The sequence below is a fragment of the Macaca nemestrina genome, chromosome 3 (assembly GCF_043159975.1).
Source record: "Macaca nemestrina isolate mMacNem1 chromosome 3, mMacNem.hap1, whole genome shotgun sequence".
NCBI lineage: Eukaryota > Metazoa > Chordata > Mammalia > Primates > Cercopithecidae > Macaca > Macaca nemestrina.
The window spans coordinates 175,519,122-175,534,395 of NC_092127.1; the positions used below are offsets into that span (position 1 = coordinate 175,519,122).

The 15,274-nt window shown below is 35.2% G+C and overlaps 1 non-coding gene across 1 annotated transcript; it reads right to left on the reverse strand.

The window, feature by feature from the left end:
- Window positions 1-6,128: 6,128 nt before the first annotated feature.
- On the reverse strand, window positions 6,129-6,235 carry LOC112427740 (U6 spliceosomal RNA). The gene has a single exon (XR_003019472.1). It is a non-coding gene; the product is annotated as a U6 spliceosomal RNA (small nuclear RNA).
- Window positions 6,236-15,274: the final 9,039 nt, after the last annotated feature.

Genomic DNA, 15,274 nt, shown 5'->3' on the forward strand with positions numbered 1-15,274 from the left:
TTACCAGTCGGTGTCTTTTAATTGGGGCCTTTAGCCCATTTATATGTAAGGTTAACATTGTTATGTATGAATTTGATCCTGTCATTACGAGGTTAGCTGGTTATATTTAGTTGATGCAGTTTCTTTCTAGCATCAATGTTCTTTACAATTTGGCATGTTTTTGCAGTGGCTGGTACTGGTTGTTCCTTTCCACATTTAGTGCTTCCTTCAGGAGCTCTTGTAAGGCAGTCCTGGTGGTGACACAATCTCTCAGCATTTGTTTGTCTGTAAAGGATTTTATTTCACCTTCATTTATGAAGCTTAGTTTGACTGCATATGAAATTCTGCGCTGAAAATTCTTTTCATTAAGAATGTTGAATATTGGCACCCACTCTCTTCTGGCTTGTAAAGTTTCTGCTGAGAGATCCGCTGTTAGTCTGGTGGGCTTCTCTTTGTGGGTAACCTGACCTTTTTCTCTGGCTCCCCTTAACATTTTTCCTTCATTTCAACGTTGGTGAATCAGACAATTATGTGTCTTGGAGTTACTCTTCTCAAGGAGGATCTTTGTCGCATTCTCTGTATTTCCTGAATTTGAATGTTGGCCTGCCTTTCTAGGTTGGGACAGTTATCCTGGATGATATCCTGAAGAGTGTTTTCCAATTTGATTGCATTCTCCCCATCACTTTCATGTACACCAATCAGTTGTAGATTTGGTCTTTTAACATAGTCCCATATTTCTGGAGGCTTTTTCATTTCTTTTTACTCTTCTTTCTCTGAACTTCTCTTCTCATTCATTTCATTCATTTCATCTTCAATCACTGATAACCTTTCTTCCATTTGGTCAAATCAGCTAGTGAAGCTTGTCCATGTGTCACATAGTTCTTGTGCCATGGTTTTCAGCTCCATCAGCTCATTTAAGGTCTTCTGTACACTGTTTATTCTAGTTAGCCATTTGTCTAATCTTTTTTCAAGGTTTTTAGCTTCTTTGTGATGGGTTTGAACATCCTCCTTTAGCTCCAAGAAGTTTGTTATTACCAATCCTCTGAAGCCTTCTTCTCTTAACTCATCAAAGTCATTTTCCATCCAGCTTTGTTCTGTTGCTGGCGAGGGGAGCTGTGTTCCTTTGGAGGAAAAGAGGCACTCTGATTTTTAGAATTTTCAGCTTTTCTGCTCTGGTTTCTCCCCAGCTTTATGGTTTTATTTACCTTTGATCTTTGATGATGGTGACATACAGATGGTGTTTTGGTGTGCATGTCCTTTTGTTTGTTAATTTTCCTTCTAACAGTAAGGATCCTCAGGTGCAGGTCTGTTGGAGTTTGCTGGAGGTCCACTCCAGACCCTGTTTGCCTGGGTATCACCAATGGAGGCTGCAAAACAGCAAATATTGCAGAATGGTAAATGTTGCTGCCTGATCCTTCCTCTGGAAGCTTTGTCTCAGAGGGGCACCCAGCTGTATGAGGTATCAGTTGGCTCCTACTGGCAGGTGTCTCCCAGTTAGTCTACTAGAGAGTGAGGAACCCACTTGAGGAGGCAGTCTGTCCATTCTTAGATCTCAAACTCTGTGCTAGGAGAACCACTACTCTCTTCAAAGCTGTCAGACAGGGATGTTTAAGTCTGCAGAAGTTTCTGCTGCCTTTTGTTTAACTATGCCTGCCCCCAGAGGTGGAGTCTACAGAGGCAGGCAGGCCTCCTTGAGCTGGCATGGGCTCCACCCAGTTCGAGCTTCCCAGCCACTTTGTTTACCAACTTAAGCCTCAGCAATGATGGACGCCCTACCCCCAGCCTCACTGCCGCCTTGCAGTTCGATCGCAGACTGCTGCGCTAGCAGTGAGCGAGGCTCCGTGGGCATGGGAACCTCTGAGCCAGGTGCAGGATATAATCTCCTTCTGTGCCATTTGCTAAGACCATTGTAAAAGTGCAGTATTTGGGTAGGAGTGTCCCGATATTCCAGATACCGTCTGTCATGGCTTCCCTTGGCTAGGAAAGGGAATTCCCCAACCCCTTGTGCTTCCTGGGTGAGGTGATGCCCCACCCTGCTCCATGGGCTATACCCACTGTCCGACAAGCCCCATTAAGATGAACCCAGTACCTCAGTTGGAAATACAGAAATCACCCATCTTCTGTGTCGCTCATGCCAGGAGCTGTAGACTGGAGCTGTTCCTATTTGGCCATCTTGGAACCTCCCCCTGAGTGGTTTTTCTTTTAGAGCGTATTATCATTAGCCAGGCAATCAGACCTTCTCTCTATGCTCCCAAGTTTCTCAATATCAACTTTAGCTCTGATAAATATGATGATTTGTAATTCTATCCTGTGTCTGCCTGACCGATGCTTCCCATATCCCATAATTAGTTGCAAACTCAGTTGCATCCCCAAAACCCTCAATGTGTTCACAATCTCATAGAAAGAGCCTTATATAGCCCATGACAAAGTAACATTACATCTGTTACCACCAACTACCAATTTCCTATTTTAAAATTCTTCTTATTTGTTGAAGACAGGGTCTCTGTCACCCAGGTTGGACTTTAGTGGTGCAATCATGCTTCACTGTAACCCAGAACTTCTGGGCTCAAGCAGCCCTCCCACCTCAGCCATCTAAGGAGCCAGTACTACAGGTCTGGGCAAGTGCTGATCTCTGTAGACAGAAGCACACACAGGACATTGAGAACGCACCATGCTTGGTTTAATGCTCCGCTGTTTCTGTCCTGAAATTCTCAACAGTTTTTAAACAGAGGGTCTTGCATTTTCATTCAGCACTGGGAAACAGCATGAATAGCTTTCCTCAATTTAGCCACTGAAGAATTTTGAAGATCTTAAACAGATTCTTCATAGTGAGGTCTGTTAACCATACTTCTTCCAAAGAAATAACTGAAAATTATGGAAGAAGTGTGTGTGTGTGTGTGTGTGTGTGGTGTGTGTGGAGTGTGGGGTATGTGTGGGGGAATGTGGGGTGTGTGTGTGTGTATGTGTGGTGTATGGGGTTGGGGATGTGTGCATAGGAGGGTGTGTGTGGTGTGTGGGGGAGTGTATGTATGGTGTATGTATGTGTGTCGTGTATGTGTGTGATGTGTGGAGTATTTGTGTATGTGTGGGGTGTGTGTGTGTGTGTGTTGCAGGGTATGTGTGGGGGGGTGCATGTGGTGTGTGTGTGGTATGTGTGTTGGGGTTGTGAAGGGGTGGTGTGTGTGCGTGGTTGGTGTGTGTATGTGTGTGTGTTTTGAGGGATACTGAGGCCTAATCATGCCAATTTCTTTCATAAAGCATTTCATGTAATCTGGTTGCTATAGCTTTCTGAAAAGTAGTACTTTAGTTGTACAGTTAGTGAAAACCTGAGCTGAAGAGTCTGAAAGACAAGGTTTGAAACCTTTTGTCACTTACTATGCGACTTAGACTTACAATGTTTCTGAGCAATAATTTTATTATCCAAAATGGGGCTACTGATGCACTTCACAGGGTTATTGTGAGAATCAAATAAGATAAATTGAATAACATCACTTAGTTGTCTTCTTATTATTGAGTTGTGGGAGTTCTTTGTGTTTTCTGGATACAAATCCTTGTCAGATATATGTGTTGTAAATATTTTCTTCTAGTCTGTGGTTTGACCTTTCATTTTCACTTGAAGAGCAAAATTTTTAATTCTGAGGAAGTCTAATTTATTGACTTTTTTTCTTTTGAACTGTGTGAGTTTTATGTCCTAATAGGAGATCACTAAGACTTTCCTTTGTGCTTTGTTATAAACATTTTACAGTTTTATTTTTTACATTTAGTTTATTATACACTTCCAGTTCATTATTATGTTGTGAGGTAAGTGTCATGGGTCCAAATTTATTGGGTTTTTGTTTCATTTTGTTTTTCTGCTTATGGGTATTCAATTTTTTCATACACTTTCCTGAAAAGATAATCCTTTCCCTCATTGAATTGCCCTAGAAACTTTGTCAAATATCAACGAGTCATAAAAGTGTGGGTTCCGGGAGGCAGAGCTTGCAGTGAGTCCAGATCACACCACTGCACTCCAGCCTGAGTAATGAGCGAGACTCCATCTCAAAAAAAAAACAAAAACAAAAAACAAAAAACTGTGGGTTCATTTTTGAACTCTGTGATATTTCATTGATCTATGTGTCTGTCTTTATAGCAATACACTGTGTTTAACATTCTAGTGTATAATAAGTCTTGAAGTCAGGTAAAGTCATCCAACTTTGTTCTTTTTCAAAATTGTTTTAACTATTCTAGAGTTTATTTGCATTTCTATATACATTTTAGAATGAAATTTGTGGAATTTTGATGGAGATTGTTGGCTGTGTAGGTCAATTTGAGAACTGACACCTTAACACTATGAATCTTTTAATGCCTTTTAAGCACTGTATCTGCATCTATTTAGATCTTTAGTTTTTCTCAGTGATGTTCTGTTGTTTTCAGTTTATATGCTGTGCACTTCTTTTTTCAAAATTTATTGTATTTCTTATTTTTTATGCTATTATAAGTAGTGTGATTTTATTATAATTTCCAATTGTTTGGTTTCGTATGTAGAAAAATAATTGATGTTGTATATTAATATCCTGGAGTTTTGCTAAATTCATTTATTATTTTTGCGTCTTTAATATTAATTCCTAGAATTTTCTACCTTGATAATCATGTCATTTATTATTAAAGATAATTTTATTTCTTCCTTTTAAATCCACATACCTTTTATTTCTTTTTCTGGTATTATTGCACTTTTGAGGACCTGTAGAAAAATAAGTAATAGAAGTGATAAAAATGGGAATCTTTGCCTTGTTCCCAATCTTAGAGGGAGAATATTCAGTCTTCCATAATTATGTGTCATAGTAATTACAATTTTCATAAAGATTTTCTTTATCTGCTGAAGGAAAATCCATTCTATTTATTCTTCTACTAGGGTGCTGAGAATTTTTGTCTGACTAGATGTTGCATTTTGTAAAATGCTTTTCGTGCATTTATAGAGATGATTATGTAGTTTTTGTTTTGTAGTTTCTTAATATAGTGAATCTCAAATTACATATTGAATATATAATTACACATTGAATATGTAATTTAACATAAATTCAGTATGTATGTAATTCAATATGAATGTTGGTTTATTTTTTGAGGAATTTGTCCATTTTATTTGATTTGTTAAACTTATTTACAGCATTTCTGTACAATTTTAAAAATCCTGATAGGTTCTGTGGTGATGTCTCCTCTTTTATCATTGATAATGGCAATTTGTATTTCATATTTTCTTACAAGCCTGATCAGTCTTGCTGGGGGCTTTTCAATTTTCTTGATCTTCCCAAAGAATCAGCTTTCAGTTTCATTGATTTTTCTTCTTTTTAGTCTATTTTTAAATTTCATTGATTCCTTCTTCTATCCTTATTAATTCTTTTTATTTTTCTTACTTTGGGCTTAACTTGCTGTCTTTTTTTGTTGATGCTTCTTAAAGTGGTAGTTTAGATATTAATGGTGAACTTGCTACTTTTCAAACGCATACATTTAATGTTATAAATATCTTTCTACACTCTACTTATACCACACACATTTGATATGTCATATTTTCATCTTACTCAGTTTAAAATATTTTCTAATTTCCTTTTTATTTCTTCTATAAACCATGAGTTATTTGAAAATTTTTTGTTTGGTTTCCAAATATTTAGGAATCTTCCACATATTTTAATGTTATTGATTTCTAATTTAAATTCATTTTGGCCAGAGAACATGCTTTTAAGTTTATCGAGACTTGTTTTATGACACAAAATATTGTTAATCTTGGTAAACACTCCATGTCACATAAAAATAATGTATAATTTACTATTTTGGGTAAAATGTTCAAAAACATTAATTAGGTCAGGTTTGTTCATATTGTTTTTCAAATCTTCTACATTCTTACTAACTTTTGTCTACTAGTTTTATCAACTACTAAGTGAGAGTTTTTTCCAACTGATTGTGTTATATTTTTATTGATCCATTTTATTTGAACATATTTATGAAGTACATGTAATATTTTATTACATGCATAGAAGTGTAATGATCAAGTTGGGGTTTTTAAGATAACCATCAACACAAGCATTTGTCATTTGTATGCATTGAGAACATTTAAAGTCCTCACTTTTATTTTGAAATGTACAATACATTGTTGTTAACTACAGTTATCCTACTCCAAAAATATGAAATTCTTCACAAATTTGCACGTCACCCTTGTGCAGTGGCCATGCCGATCTTCTCTTTATTGTTCCACTTTAAGTTTATGTGCTGCTGAAGGAAGCACAGTCATTTTCTTAGTTGCACCCTCCCTAGAGACCCTGAACAAGAACCACCTAGTTAAGACATTTTTGAATTTATGCCCCTCAGAAACTGTGTGAGATAATAAATGTCAGTTGTGTGCACTGATAAGTTGTGAGTTAATGTGTGATTCCACAATAGAAATTAATATATCTCTTATTTTAGAATAATTGAATGTTTTCTTAAATTGAATTGTATTGGCTTTATTGATTTATTAGTTATACCTTTTTTATTGTTTGTAATGTTTTGTTTTCGCAGTTGTTCTATGCTTTATTGTATACATGTTTAACATATTATTGTCTACCTACAAATAATATTGTACCACTCCAAGCACAGCATAAGAATGTTCTAGTAATTTATTTCTGTTTTTATCCCACCTGGATTTTGTGCTATTGTCACATTTTTTTTATGTGTATAATAAACTCCAAAATAAATTATTATTTTTATTTATTTACTTACTTTTTGAGACAGAGTCTCACTCTGTCACCCAGCCTGGAGTGCAGTGGCACAATCTTGGCTCACTGCAACCTCCACCTCCCAGGTCCAAGCGATTCTCATGCCTCAGCCTCTCGAATAGCTGGGATTACAGGTGCACTACCAAGCCCAGCTAATTTTTGTATTTTTAGTAGAGTTGGGGTTTCAGCACAATGGCCAGGCTGGTCTTGAAAACCTGACTTCAAGTAATCCACCCACCTGAGCCTCCCAAAGTGCTGGGATTACAGGTGTGAGTCATGGTGCCTGGCAAGTTATTATTTTGAAATAATTTTATTTTTATCCCATTTCTTAAATATAAAAATATTTCATGTTTACCTACCAGCATATTAATGATTTCTGGTTTTATTAATTCCTTAGCAAATATCTAAATTTCTTTTTGTCATTATCTTTTTGCTAGAACATCCTTTAACATTTCTTATAATGCTGGTCTAGGAATGATGACTGTTTTCTTAAGAAGTCTTTATTTTGTCTTTATTTTAAAAAGATGTAGTCATGCTTATACAATTCTAGGTTGACTTTTTCTATTTTGTTTTTATCTCTTCTATGTCACTCCACTATGTTCTAGATTGCATTATTTCTGATGATATGCCAATGTATTTTTTTGTCTTTGATTCACAGTGTATCTTTTCCTGGCTATTTTCAAATATTTTCTCTTTATTATTGGTTTTCGGCAGTTTTATTATCATTTATCTTTATGTAGTTATGTTCCTATTTTTTGTGCTTTGGGCTAAGATTCTTCAATTTGTGGGTTTATTGTTTTCAAATTTGGAAAATTTTTAGCATTATTTTTTCAAATACTTTGTCTCTTTATCCTTTTCCCATCTGCTATTCCAGATACACGTATGTGTGGTTAGTTAATATTCTTCCACATCTCTGTTATGCTTTGTTGATTTTTTTCAGTTATTTTCCTTGGATTTAAAAAAAAAAGTTTTTATTGCTATGTCTTCATATTGACCAATCTTTCTTTCTACACTGTCTAATGTACTGGTAATCTCATAAAGTGTATTTTTTTATTTTAGGCATTATATTTTTTATTTCCTGATGCAGTAAGTTTGATTTGGCTTTTTAAAAAATCTTTATTTCTTTCTTCATTATGCTCATGTAATTATCTACCTCTTGGAAATAAGAAGTATAAAAATAAAGTTTTAATATTCTTATTTACTAATTATATCATGTTTGTAATTTGTGAACCATTTATTTTGCTTATTTTTCTCATTATTATAAATTCTATTTTAATACATTTTGTATGTGTGGTAATTTTTGGATGGATTATAGACACAGATTTTCATGTTGAATTTCTCTTTTTTTGGTATTTACTTAAATATTTTTCGGTTTTGCTCTAGGACACAGTTAAGTTAATTGAACAATCTGACCCTTTGAATCTTTCTTTACAGCTTTCTTAGGTGAGTTCAAAGGTAGCTATTTAGAGCTGATTTAGCCCCACTACCAATGCAATTCTCTTCTCAAATCTATATTCAATGTTCCATGTGTTTAAAAATCTTTCCACTCGGGCTGGTGTGAGCACAAACTATTTCTGACCATAGTCAATTCTGGAGATTGATTGCTCATCTGCCTTTTTCTACTGTATTTTTCTCTCAGTTTAGTAGTTTCTCACACACACCCAGTAGTCAGTCGGCAGCCTAAGATTTGAGCAGAACCCTCTACAGATCCTGGAACTTTCTCTCCTCTCTCTCTGTTTCTCTTTCTTCTTTCCAGAACCCTACCCTAAAAATTTTAGTCATGTCAAGGAAGCCATTAGATCTATTGAGGTCCCCTTTTCTCGCTTTGTGTCCTGGAAGTGTTCTTCAGGAAATAATCTGTTCCCTTCACTCAGAGGATACTGTCCTGTGCTGCATATAGGATGTGTTTTGTCTATTTTTTTTTTTTTAATTTTTGGAGTTGGATGCTTAAGACCAGTCCCTGTAACTCTACAATGGACATAATTTCCTAGGTTATTTTGACTTTAGTTAAAAGCAACGTAATGGTCTGTCATGTTCTTATCTATGACCTATGATTATAAAAATTCTACATGGATAAAATAGCCTCTAGATTGAATAGGTGAGTTTTTAAAATTCAAAAAAATTAACAATAAACTATATTATGTATTAGCACAAATAATTCTGATGGAGAGAAACATTAAATAAGTTAACTTTGTTGCTCAGGATCTAGACAAACATATTTTTATCCTTTTAACAGAAGCTTTGGAATCCAGCAGACACTCTTTTTGGTGTCTCTCCCTGGGAGTACCATTATCTAACAAGATGACATATTGCCAGAGTAAAAGCAACAGAATCAGTCACATTTATTGTAAATCAAGCCACAGATCTAGATGGTTGATTGACATTTTCCACTGATTACCCTGATGTTTTGGTGATTTGGTAACCTGACCATCTCTCAAAGAAGTATTCCTTTGAAATAGCCACTCTGAACATTAAATAGAGAGAGTAGCCAATGTTGGCCACTACCTAAATGTCTTGGCATGTATGGTTCAGTAGATAGCGCAGGTGAGTCATTTTTATCTAATTATCTGAGTCATTCAGAAACCCTTAAGCCTTTTTTAGTTTAAAAAAATACTCAAGTAATTGCAGTTGTATAGAGCTCACCTAAGTTCTCAGTCTGTGAACTCATTTGGTCACTGTTGAAAAGTGGTTCTAAAAATAACCAAAGGCTCAAAAGAAAGGTAACTGAAATCATAAGTAGATATTTAGATGTATCAGAATCGAGTCATCTATTCTTTTTGATCTGCTTGTTAAGTGGAAACTTTGATGCTATATCTGTTGCCTCTTTTCAAAAGGCAGACTTTAGGAAAGGAAATACTTACAATCAGAATGTAATTCTCATGAATTTTACTTCATGGGTTACCTAGGTAACTACCAGTTTTCAGTCATCCTTAGAACTTACATTTTTATCTAGGAGGAGATATAGATTATATACATTTGAAGGGTTTATAATGGATGCTTTAATATCTCTAGCTCAAAAGAGTCTGCAGTAATATTTTGGTTTGGACATTAATATTAATTTATTTTGAATGAATTATTCATACACTGATTAATCATCCACTGTGTTCCAGGCACTATACTGGGTATTGAAATAGACAACTCTTAATGTATGTTATTGCTCATTTGCTTATGATTTAGAATTATGTATATGTATATTATACATATTATGTACATATTATAAACATATAAATGTATGCATATACGTGTGTGTGTATATATATCCACATGTTGCATATGCCTTTCAAAAAATATCTTTTCTTTTTTTTGAAATGGAGTCTCACTCTGTCACCCAGGCTGGAGTGTGGTGGAGCGATCTCAGTTCACTTCAACCTCCACCTCCCAAGTTAAAGCAATTAGTTCCTCAGCCTCTCCAGTAGCTAGGATTACACGCACCCACAACCACACCCAGCTATTATTTCTATTTTTCATAGAGATGGGGTGGCCATGTTGGCCAGGGTGGTCTTGAACTCCTGACTTCAAGTGATCCGCCCCTCTTGACCTCCCAAAGTGCTTGGATTACAGGCATGAGCCACCACGCCTGGCCTAGTTTCATCTTTTCCATTCTATTTCTTTTCCTCAAGTTATGGACATCAAGTTTATCTTTCTCAACAATTTTGCTGAGTCAACTCCGTGGTTAAAAACCTATTATACATTGATTATTATCTGAAGAATAAAGTTAAAACTATTCATCCTGTAACTCAAGCCCCTTTTGGTTCTAACCTATGCTCTCTACCACATTTTCCATAAGAACCCTAACAAAACATTCCATCACAGTCAAACTATTTCATTTGTATTTTTCCCAAGATTATCCATGGTCATTTTCACCACTACCTCTTTGCCAAAGGTATTTATGCCTTCTAGGAATGTCCTCCCTATTGTCTTCTACTTAACCTTATTTTTCCCTCCAGAAAAATCAAACAACATGCCTTCAAACAAACATCTGTGATGATATCTACCCAAAGTGATGTTTTCTTAATATGGACACAAACACTTTATCACTTACTGTGTATGATGTGGGGTTATACTACTGTGGTCCAAAATGTAATGGGACTAATTTCTCAAGCTGTATTTTAAAACTGCTCTTATATTTTATAGTCTGATGGAGTTTGATCTCTTCATCCAGATCGAATGCCCCTCATGAGAAAGGAGTGTGGTCTTAGACAGTTCTGCCCTCTGATATCACCCCACACAGTACCTGGCACAGAGTAGGCCACCAATAAGCATTTTTTTCCCTTTATTTAGTGTGGCAGCAGGAACAATGGAAATAGTGCTGAACTGAGAATCGAGAGGTTTGAATTTCAGCTTTGACTCTCTGGGTTGTTTCCTGTTAGAAAACTCACTTAAATTTTTCTGGGCCTGTTTCATCAACTGTATCGTGAGAAACTTAATGACTTGATATTTAAGTCTCATTTCAGTAGCAACAACATGTGATTGATTTCACTTCAACACCTGCTGGAGTCAGAGGAATTTGTAGAGCTGTACATGAAAATTATAAAGGATTGACTTTTCTCATCTAGCAAGGAGAATGCAATAGGTATTCCAGGGCAGACCCAAATATCTTCTCTCTTTTTGCTCTACCATCTTTAGCATTTGATTTTCTTCTCCTTGGTCACAAGATGGCTGCTGTACCTCCAGGCCACTCATTCAATCTAGTCAGAAAAAAAGGGAGACTATAAAGGGCAAAATACGAATGTCAACTGAGCATGCCCCTTTTTATTATCAAATCAATAACTTTTCTAAAAGCCTCAACTAGGAAATTTGGGGAAAACAAGTTTCTAGCTGGGCATTGCCATTTCAGCAAAGTTAATTTCTGTCTCTTCTTTTCTCTCTTTCTCATCTCTGCGTGTTTGTGTGTGTTTGTGTGTGTGTGTGTTTGTGTCTGTCTTCCTACAAAATGGAGAAATGGGGGATAAACAAATAGAATCTTTCATATTGCTGTTGCATGAATATCAATATCTCCATATCTTTACATTTTGGTAGTTAATTACTGCAGTGAAGCATTAGAGCAAATAAAACATTTTGAGGAGATAAGTTAAGACACTTTAGACATTTTAACTTTAGGATATACTACAATGTGAGTGTGCCTTGATCTTTAGATTTTCTTATCCAGAAGGCTCTTTTATATTTTTAAAATAAATTAACTGATGTATAATGTACATGCAATAATTCACATTCATTTGATGAGTTTTGACAGGTATATTATACACTCATGAAACTATCACCAAACCAAACCTTCCCAACACCTGCCCCCAAATTCCTCCTGTTCCCTTGCAGCCCATTTTATTCCACACCCCTATCTCAGACAACTACTAATCTATCTTTATTTATAACTATAGATTTATTTACATTTCTAAGGTTTTATATAAATTAAACATTCAGAATGTACTTTTTTGTGTCTAATGACTTTCTTCAGCATAATAATTTTAAGATTCAACCATGTTGTTACATGTATCAATAGTTCCTTCCTTTTTAATGGCTGACTAATATTTCATTGTATGAGTACACCACATTTACTTTATTCACTTGTTGATGAACAGCTTGGTTTTTTTTAACTTTGGATATTATGAATAATGTTGCTATACACATTCATATGCGAGTCTTTGTATTGACATAGGTGTTCATTTTTTCTTGGCCAAATATCTAGGAATAGAATGTACGAGTTGTTTGGTAAAGCAAATGTGACATTTAAAAGTCTGATGAAATGTTTTCTAAAGTGACTTTGACAGTTTGCATTTCTACCAGCAATTTATAAGAATTTGAGTTTCTTCACATTCTTGCCAACACTTGGTATAGTCAGTCTTTACTTTTAGCTATTCTGAAGGAAGTGGAGATATTGGATTTTATATATTTATTTTGATTAAGTCATTTCACTAATTTATTTCTAATGACATTTTTCTATGGTACTTAAGTTGATTGTCTTGGGTTTTCAAAGTATACATATCATATCTAGAAATAATGATAATTTTGTTTCCTTTTCAATTATATAATTCACTTTTTAATTTTAAACCTTAATGCACTGTTAAAACTTCTGGACTTATAATAAATAATATTACTGATGGTAAGCATATTTCTCTTATTTCTGATTAACAGCAATATCTTTAGTGATTCAGCATTTGGAGTAGGTATTTTTCATCACATTAAATACTAAGGTTTTAAAAATTGTGGGCAAAGAGGTTTTTTTAAAAAAAATAATACCGACATGACAAATTTTTGAAACTAGCCTTTGGTATCTCTTGATATTATTTTCTCCCCAATTTGATTCAAATCTCTTCAATGAGCTCTTTTTTGAGTAAATATTATTTAACATTTTTATTCATTAGCATTTCATTTATAATTTTGTCAGAAGTATTCATAAACGATATTGATCTTTATTTGCCAGGTTTTCAAATGTTGTACTGTCTTTATGAAAATCAATATGGAATCTTTCCAACTGTGTTTATGCTCTGAAATAATTTTATACAGCGTTGAAATTATTATTTCCTTAATATTTGGAAGAACTCATCACGTTAACTTACATATGTTTTTGTAAGAAAATCTCCAATAACCTTTCTGAATGTATTTCATAATCTATTAAGGCCTTCTGTTTCATGAGTGTATATTGGCTTCTTCCACCCAATCTCCCCATTCCTCTGCTTTGTCTGACAGACACACAGTCATTTATTTCATTGCACAGTTCAACTTATGAGCACAGGGCATTATTTATACACCTAATAATTTTTAAAATTCCAATATTTGTGAATAGGCCCATTTCTATTTCCTCATCTCCTGCATTTACCTCCTCTTTTATTAGATTAGATTATTTATGTATTACTATTTATTATTTGTTGGTTATGTCTTGGCTTTGTAAAAAATACTACTGGATGTGCAAATTCATTTAATATTTTTGCTTTTCTGAAAACATTGCTGGGTTTTGTCTTCCCTTTTTCATATGTAACTGCCTCACTGTAGCATCTGTTCAGTCTAGAGTGTCCATTTTCTGGTCTCTGCTCATGAGTGATGGAGATTGCGTGAAGGAGCTATTAGGAGCATGGAGCACAGAAAAGATACCACTCCAATCTTTTTAGTCTTGTACTGCCATTTTTGAAGCTAAACTCATGTGTTTTATGTGGCAAATTTCATGTTTTCTAAACTTTCACTTCCGCCTTGCACTGATCTGTTGATTTGCATTCAACAGATATTTGTAAGAGCATTTGCTAAAGCATTTATTAAGCTACAGGCATGGTAGCACTGGGAATCCAAGTTTAAGTAAATCAGGCAAATTCTCTGCCTTTACAAAACTGATGGTCAAGTAGGGAAGAAAGGTAATCAACCAGCGATGATAATAAAGGGTAATGAGGAGTGAAATTGGGAAAATACAGGATGCATTAGGGGCCCCCCAAGAGAACATTTGCCTAAATCAGAGAAGACCTGCTTCGTTTCCGATTTTTGTTGTAATAATTCATTTCCTGTAATGAAAGGAAGAAGCAGCCCATAGCCCCAGGCTGCCTTTTCGAGGCACTTTGAGACCGTGCAAAATTAAGGCATGTTTCTCATCCTCAGACTATTTTGGTTTAATCACTTCATGTGAGAGAAAGAATTGAATCAATAATACCAATGAATCAATAATGTTCATGCACCAAGTCTAAATTGCAAACAAATTCCTGAACAGAATTAAAAATAAATGTAACAGTAAGATTATAGTGGCAGGGAAATTAGCAAAAAAACCCCTAAAATTAATAAAAATCATTAAAAATGACTATGTAGCCACTGGATCTGTGCTCAAACATAATTTGTAAGAGACTATTAGTCTTCAGGTGGATTAAATTGGATTGATTGTGTGGGTGGAATGAGGAATAAAGCAAAGACCACCGTATCCTCCTACACAGTGTTACTGCTCCTACTGAGCAATCAAGACACTTAGCATTCCTCAGGAAGCAGATGTCCCAACATCTGCTGCTAAGGATGGAAGCAGCATTCATCAGTAGTGTGGTCAGCCTGTCATTAAGTGAACCATCTCAAATGTGGTGGTGTCCAAAATAATGAAACAGGCTTTAATATAGGAGTGTCCAGTCTTTTGGATTCCCTGGGCCACATTAGTAAAAGAATTGTTTAGACAACACGTTAAATGCATTAACACTAGTGATAGCTGATGAACTGGAAAAAATATTGCAAAAAAAAGTCTTATAACATTTTAAGAAGTTTATGAATTTGTGTTGGGCTGCGTTCAAAGATGTCCTGGGCCACATGTGGCCTGCGGGTTGGACAAGTTGCTTTTACAGAAAAATCAGGTTGTAGAAATGATTATTTAGGGGGATTTGCAGTGAGGAAAAACACTGATCACCCTTTCTTCCATATTCTGAACCTATAGAGAAATACATATAGTAGCCACGTGAAATGTAAATTACAGTATTACTTTATCATTGTTAAAGACGAATTGGAGAAGTCAACTTAAGTGGGGTCTGTCATAACGTTTTATAACTCTAGGCTTTGGGACTCCATGGGGGATGGATGAGTATGCAGGGCAGTTTCTGAGTTAGACCACAAGAGGAAGG